The sequence below is a fragment of the Hipposideros armiger genome, unplaced genomic scaffold (genome assembly GCF_001890085.2).
Source record: "Hipposideros armiger isolate ML-2016 unplaced genomic scaffold, ASM189008v1 scaffold_215, whole genome shotgun sequence".
Lineage (NCBI taxonomy): Eukaryota > Metazoa > Chordata > Mammalia > Chiroptera > Hipposideridae > Hipposideros > Hipposideros armiger.
In genome coordinates this window covers 1,846,847-1,855,300 of record NW_017731565.1, presented here as the reverse complement: position 1 = coordinate 1,855,300, position 8,454 = coordinate 1,846,847, and positions in this window count along the sequence as shown.

Here is an 8,454-nt window from a genome sequence, read left to right as displayed (position 1 = left end):
CAACAACTTGTCTGTTCCCCTTCCCCCAATTCCCCAGCGCTGTTCCCATCCCCCAATTCCCCAATAAAAAAAATCTTAAAAAAAAAATTGGGAGGGATCTCTTGACTGTAGAGCAAGGGGTCTCAGTCACAAACCAGACTCTCCAACAAAGGGTTCCAGTGCTGGCAAGAGAAGCCACCACAACTTCAGGCTGTGAAAACCAACAGGAATTGTGGCTGAGTGAGACAAAGTGTTGCTGGAGTCCCAGGCATTCCTCTTGACAAGCCTGTGAAAGGACTTACTTGCTGATGGACTCACTCACCCGAGCTCCAGCACTGGAGCAGCAGCTCAAAAGGGGCCAGAGGCATATGGGAGGGAACTGAATTGTCTGTCTTCGGGGGAAGGGCTGGAGGGGCAGACTTCCCCAAACAGAAATTTTGGCAGAAAGCATTGTTCCTTTGTTGAGCCCTCCATTCACCCAATGTGCAGACTTAGGCAGCCGCCATATCTGAGTCTCCATTAACCTGGTTAGCACCATTTGCCTCACCTGATGAGTCCCTAAAACTCTGTTGCATACAACTTGTGGGCCCACTCAAGCCACTTCCAGTGAATTTCCATACATATGACCTGTCTTGGCTCATGCTGTGGAGTTTCTGAAAATTTCTCAAAGGTTCACAAACTCCAAACAAGAAGCCTCTGGCCTTGGCATGCCCCATACCTCTCCTCTTGCTAAGCAGCCTTAAACCAGGCACTAGCAGCCACTGGTCTCGGTTTCCAGTTTAGTTTCTCACAGGCACACCTCCAAGCCCAGCACACGTGGCAGCCATCTGAAGGTTGCTTTGTAGCTCATTCCAGATGGCTCCTGGCAGGGCACAGGCTGCAGCTGAATGTCTTGTGGCAAGGCCCCTACCAGGAGGTCCCTAAGCTGACACACATGGTGGTCAGCTTCCCTGCTTTGACCTAGCCAGAGTTCCGCCCAACCACCTCCACACAAAAGACATACCCACAGGATAGACTAGGCAGACACGAGAGCCCTGTTATAGCATATCCTGCTCCATAGGGTCGGCCCTTGAACAAGAGTTCCTCTACTGTAGTCACAGCCAGTCCTTACAACCATTCAGCTTGAGGGTCAGACCTTCCTATTGACATGAAAACAACAACCAAAGCTCAACTACAATAGGAGGACACATATAACACACACGGGGACTCACTTGCAGCATGTGGCTCAGGTAACCAGGGAAACTGCAACCCTGGGCCCCACTGGATACCTACGACACAAAGTTGCTCTACAAAGATCAGGAGGCATAGCAGCTCTACATAATATATAGAAACAAATACAGGGAGGCAACCAAAATGGAGAGACAAAGATATATATCCCAAATGAAAGAATAGAACAAAGCTCCAGAGAAAGAACTACATAAAATAAAAACATGCCATCTACCATATGCAGAGTTCAAAACACTGGTTATAAGGATTCTCAGTGATCTCAGGGAGAACTTCAATAAAGAGATAGGAAATGTAAAAATGGAAATAGAAACATAAAAAAGAGCCAGTCAAAAATGAAGAATGCAATAACTGAAATACAGAATACATTAGCAGGAATCGACAGTAGATTGGATGAAACAGAAAATCAAATCAGCAATTTAGAAGATAAGGGAGCAGAAAATACCCAAACAGAATAGCAAAATGGAAAAATATTTTTTTAAAAAATGAGAATAGTCTAAGGGGCCTCTGGGACAACATCAAGCATACCAACATTCAGGTCTTTGCAGTATCAGCAGCAGGAGAGGGAGGGCAAGGAACTCAAAACCTACTTGAAGAAATAATGACAAAAAAATTCCCTAACCTGGCAAAGAAAATAGACATATAAGCCAAGAGAGCACACAGAGTCTCAAACAAGATGAACCCAAAGAGGCCCACACCAAGACACATCATAATTTAAATGCCAAAGGTTGAAAACAAAGCAAGAATCTTAAAAGCATCAAGAGAAAAGCACTTAGTTACCTATAAGGGAGTTCCCATCAGACTGCCAATTGATTTTTCTACAAAAACTTTGCAGGCCAGAAGAGACTGGCACAAAATATTCAAAGTGATGAAAAGCAAGGATCTACAACCAAGATTACTCTACCCAGCAAAGCTATCATTTAGAATCGAAAGACAGATAGTTTCCCAAATAAGAAAAAGCTAAAGGAGTTTTACAAGTATTACAAAAAAACGTTAAAGAAACTTCTTTAAGAAGAAAAGAGAAAAAAATATGTATAATACAATGGCAAAAACTTCATATGTATCAACAATTACTTCAAATGTAAATGAATTAAATGCTCCAATCAAAAGATAGGGTGGATGAATGGATAAGAAAACAAGACCCTCACATATGCTGCCTAGAAGAAACATGCTAAAGATTGAAAGACACACACATACTGAAAGTAAAGGGGTGGGAAAAGTATTTAATGAAAATGGAAACAAACAAACAAAAAAAGCTGGAGTAGCAATAGTTATTATACCAGATAAAATAGACTTTAAAACAAAGACTATAACAAGAGACACAGAAGGACCCAGGGATCCCACTTCTGGGTATTTATCGGAAGAAACACAAAACACTACTTCAAAGGGACATGTGTATCCATATGTTCATTGCAGCTTTATTTACAATAGCTGAGACATGGAAGCAGCCTGGGTGTCTATCAATAATGAACACATAAGTTAAAGTTAGATCTGTATGTACTAAAATGAAAAGACCTTTAAAATGCCATTAAATGAATACAAGCAGTTTGAAACCTAGTATCTGCTTTATGATGTCACATAAAATAAGAAACATAACTATAGTTTTACATGTACTTAAATACTACCAACTAGGAATTTAGGCCAGCTTCTTGCAATAGGAAATGTAAATAATATTTGCTTAAGCTAAACGGGGGCTTGCTACTCTGTTACATAGAAAGAAATGCAGAACAAAACCATTCAGTATTAGAATAGTATCAACAGGAGTCCAGCTATTTTTAGTTTATTGGGTGTTTTCATTTTTTTGTCCTTTTTCAGGCTGTGGCCCTATCATTGTGTTAAGACAGGCTGCTGTCCTCCACCCGCCCACCTCCACCTCCCCAGCCTCAAGCACCTTCTGTCTAGAGTTCTAGACAGAAAAAAGGGAAAGACAAGAGGTAAAGGGGAGTATGCCCCCAGGTCTGTCCCACTTTAAGAAGTGTCCCAAAGCCTAACATAGTGACTTCTGCTTATATGTCATTGACCAGGTGACATCACACCCCTGTCTGCGAGGAAGCTGGGGAAAAGAAGTTTTTCTCTACCTTGAGAGTTTGAATAATTACTAGATAACCTGCAGACTCTCTACACATACTATATAAGAAAATAAGTAGAAAATAAAGGTCTGGGCAGTTCTCATACACAATTAACATCAGTTGCATCTGGGCAAATGTCGGGTTATTGGTCAGGAACGGGATGGAAAGTGTCAAGATATCAAGAAAAACTACTTTAATTTTTTACTCCGTACATTTGTTATTGAACAACTTTGCAACAAAAATAGCTCTTTGCAATGCTTGTATAAAACAAATAGCAATAAACAATTATTCATATTGCAGACACTTTGAAGGCTTTAGAAAATTCCAAAGATGTAATTAAAATCACACAAAATTCCATTGCATTTCAACAGATGGGTTTATGTGTAATTATAACATTACACACACATGCACAAAACACACACACACACACACACATAACCGTACACACATATAATGTACATGTTGGATTTTAGTCATTGTAAATATAGGAATGCCCTAGGTTTTTGAAATAAAATTAAGATATATTGGTGTTCTTCATGGCAGATAGTACCCACCCCTTGGTAATATCACAATTAAAGAAAAAAAACACCTCTATTTTCAGTGGTTTTTAAAGATGTAGAGGTGTATTATTCAACTCATTGGACATAAAAACAGTCATTATGTTGCTCTAAGCAGATTTGCTGTATAGGGCAGTGTAGGTACTTATTGCTTTGGTAATTCCATAGATAATGCCTCAAATGTGTAATTAGGTAAATAATAATTTGTGACTACAAGAACTATTTTAAAAAGCTAAATCTTGTGCTATCAGATTGAAAAGGCCACCCATTTTTAAAAGGTATGTTAAAGTTTAACTTTATAATATCAGCTGCATTGGATAAAATGGAAGAAATTTTAACTTAGATTGTCATAAACAGTTGTGGTCATCTTAATGTAAATTGCTAATTTTCCTGTTAATCCCAACACTGGGATATTTTTTCCCACATTGGTCTTTACCCACTGGGACTGGTATAAAGTGATAAAGGGTATGATGATTAAAGCATACTGAGGTGGAACAGAGTCACTGTAGCCTGTTTTTTGTTTTTTGTTTTCCTTTTTCCTGCCCTTCTTCATTGAAAACAATCTGTTGAAGATTTATTTCTAAATGTTTCTCTGCCTTTAAAGCTAGTCCTCTAAACTTCTAGAGAATTCATTTGAATTAGAGATATAAGCCTGATACAATAGAACTGGAAGGATGCATGAACACTCTATCACACTTCCTCCCATCATCCTAACCATCCTCACCGTTCACCCCTGGCCTCAACTAAGTAGCAAGTGGACTGCAGGAACTAAGTATAGGAATTGTCTTTCTCCTATTAACCTACCAGGTGAGGATAAACTTAAAGCCCAGGCAATGTGGAAAGACCATGTATCTGGGCAATTTTTGGTCTGGCCATGAATAGAGGGAGGAGCCCTACAGAATTTGCTTGAAGAGAAGTAAGTATGAATAATAACGGAAGGGCCAGTTCTTGGCAGGGTAGACTAGACTAGGCAGTGGATATATTAATGTTGAATTTAGTTATAGATTTTGGCTTTTTGATTCTTCAGGTAGAAGGTATATGTGTTCAGGTGTCTGGGTTTGGGAACTGTTTATATAGGAGCTACATGGGAATCTAAGGCATTTCTTCCAACTGTGATTATATTTAAAAAAACAAAACAAAACAAAAAAACCCTAGCAATGCAATAGACATGGAAAATATTTACCACATACTTGCATACCATAGAAAATTTTATCTACATTTGCATTGAATTCTTCTAAATTTAACAACAATATTTTCTTGCAGATAGCTGCATTTTAATTGGTACAAAGAGAAACAGTAAAGAAACCAACCCTCCCCCTGATTCCTGACTGTAACTGTTGTTTCCATTTTGGATTCTAATAATCGGATTATTATTATTCCGTAGGATAGAATGCCCTGAAAGAGCATTTGCAGGTGTTTTTATTAGGGAAATTTCAGCTGCTTTAAAAATTGAAAGCATAAAACTCCTGATAAGAAGAATATATATTTGAACAATTTTTTGGTGAATCGTGTTTCTACCAGTGTTCAATATTTTGAAGAGGAATCTGGGGAATAAAAAAAAAGAACCTCTATGTTTCTTTAATTATTGTCTCATTCACGATTTTTAAAATATGCTCAATAATTTCATAACTTGGAAAAACATTACCAAAAGTGAATTCATTTTAGACTTTTAAACTTGGACAGCGTCTTCCATATCTACAGTAAATATTCACTTAGTGCTTTTAATCTCATAGGTGAGAAAATGACATACTTTGCCAATACTATATTTTTAACATGAGTTCAGTTACATCAATACTATAATAATTAATGATTACATCATGCTTCAGAAAGAAAGTACAGAGAAGGTTGGTATTAACATGCACGGCACACCACTGTGATATCCATACTCATTTTACTGTTCAGATTTTTTTAAGCTAATAGCTGTCAAAAATACCCATTATAGGCTAGTCTATAATTTGTAGAAGTCAAGTAATACATTTTTTCTGAAGGTATAATGGATGCTCCATGGAGCAATTATTTTAGAAAGACAACTTCATCTCAGCTGTCTTGTGCCAGCAGAACTATTTAAGAGCCTGAGATGCATAATTCAACATGGAAGGGCTGTCAGAGTTGAGAATACCTTTAAATTATAAAAACTTAGCACCACGAGTCAGTTATAATTATAATGGAAATGTAGTTTTCTGTCATTTTATATGGCAAACATCTCTCAAGAAGCAATTTCGCGTGTTAAAATATTTTGGCAAAGTGACTTTTGATTCCAAAGGGATACAGATTATCTGGTTTTATACCTGAATATTTTTCTTACAAATTGAGTTTAACAGCCTGTACTGCTTAAGATGGCAAACATAAGAGTATTATTAAAATCCCATTGGAAAATCTCAGGGAGACTATAGGCTACAGTAACTCACCAAGACAGGTCTGGTTATGCACAAAAATATATTATTTTAATAGCAAAATATGACAGGCAGTTCTTTATCTAACATCCAATTATTTTGCATGGCAAATGTCTGAATATAAAAACAGATGCTATTTTAGACAGAGTCTCTTTTCCTACCAACTATTTTCACGATTAAAAATTAAAGTGAGGGAGTAATTGTTCAAGATCTTTCTGATTCGTAGATTCATTGCTTTTGACGACGTACCCAAAACTTTCTACTCTCCAGGTGGTAGCTCTTATCTTCCTCTTGTTCTACAAAGCTTTTGCTGTTGTGGGAGATTAGAAAATAATCATAACTTTGTCCTTTTAGAAAATAAGCTGTAAAACACAACATGATATATAGATGATGTATTATAGAATTGTACACTTGAAACCTATGTAACTTTATTAACAATTGTCAACCCAATAAACTTTAATTTAAAAAAAAGCCACAGAAAAAGAGCACAGGAACATATGTCACACACTTCAAGTCTTCCTGTAAATTCCAATAGAAGGAATGTGTAAATGATCCCAGATTCCACAGATTTATTCCACCAATTTTCAACAACAGGAGTTATACTGAACATTCAATTTTGCAAACTGCCATCAAAAATACTTCTCGAGGACAATGAGCATATTTGTTAACTATGTATTAGCATTCTTATATTGGCCACAATAGTAAAGTGTTATTCTTTTTTCCAAATAGTTTGAATAAATTTTGGACACTCAATTTATTTCCAAAAATGAGTAGGCTGACAAATTTATTGAATATATATATATATTCAATATATATATATATATATACACACACACATATATATATTCATTATTAATGTGTGTACTTTAAACTAAAATGGAGATAATTGTCCATTATTAATCAAAATATTTAATTGTCTATGTTAAAAAAACAAATTATGTCAGAATTACATTCAATTAAAACATACTGAGGAAAACAAGTGACAACTTGAACTTGATATATTTTCAATTCAGCAAATGCTTGTTGAGGGCATACTATGTCTCAGGTGTTTTCCGAGCCACTGGGGATATAGCAATAAAAAAAAAAGACACAAAGTATTTATTTCTTGTGGTTTACATTAGTCATCTAAAAGGAAAATAGAAAATCCAGTGGCTAAATACAAACTTAAGACATAATATTTTTAATTTAAATTATTTTATTATAAGCCTTCAATATTTTCTAGAAATGAAGATATAATTCAAGAAATCAATGAGAATCAATGTTCTTATTTTAAGAGTTATAAAAAAAAGTAATTACCCTAACACATGTAATCCCTGAAAATATGGACAAAATTCATATCTGAAAGAAAGGAAGCAAGAAAGCTGTATTGTGTACATATTTTATGCTAGTTGCTATAACTTTTATTATACCTTTTAACCCACAAAACAATATTGAGGAGTGCAATCTTCATTCGTTTTTTTAAAACTGAGCATCATAAAGTTAAGTAATGTTCCTAACAATTTATAAGGTGAGTAATTAAGTTCACGTATTTCTAAGTCTCCAAATTCTACCAAATCATTTTCTAGGAAATTTTCACAGATCAAATAACCTGAAATAGTATTTTAGAGATGTATTAATTTCCTTGCTTTTGGGCAGAATCCATAGTTCCTAAGGAAGATGAGTTCTCTAAGAGAACATTATATATACTGTTTTAATATTGTTTTTTGTCACATCAGGAGCATGTTCTTTTCTATTTTGTGTTGATTTTTTATCTTAAACACCCCCCCCACACACACACACACACTCAAACACTTAAAAAGCATATCATCAGGGATTTAAGTTCATTTTGGAATGTCAAACCTTTTTTCTTCCTGCTCCCTGCTTTGCCTATTTTAATTCAAGATAATATATACTTGCAATTAGTAACTGATTTTTTTCCAAATTAAGGTATGAAAAGGTATAAATGCTGCATTGTTTTTGTTCACTAGATACAGTCTTATAGATATTGCAATGCACTGATTTCTTTATCATTACCAGAATTAAATGTATTTTGCTGAAAAATTGAATGCAGTTACGGTATTATATTATTGTATCACCGAGGTAATCATTATCCAGAAAATAAGGAATAATGCATTACAGTAATGCACTACACATATGATTACTTCTAGTATAATGCAGCATAATGCTTAAATTAATTCCAAGAAACTTCCTAATTTTATTTCAGTACAACCAAATCACAAGTCACAGGGAAGT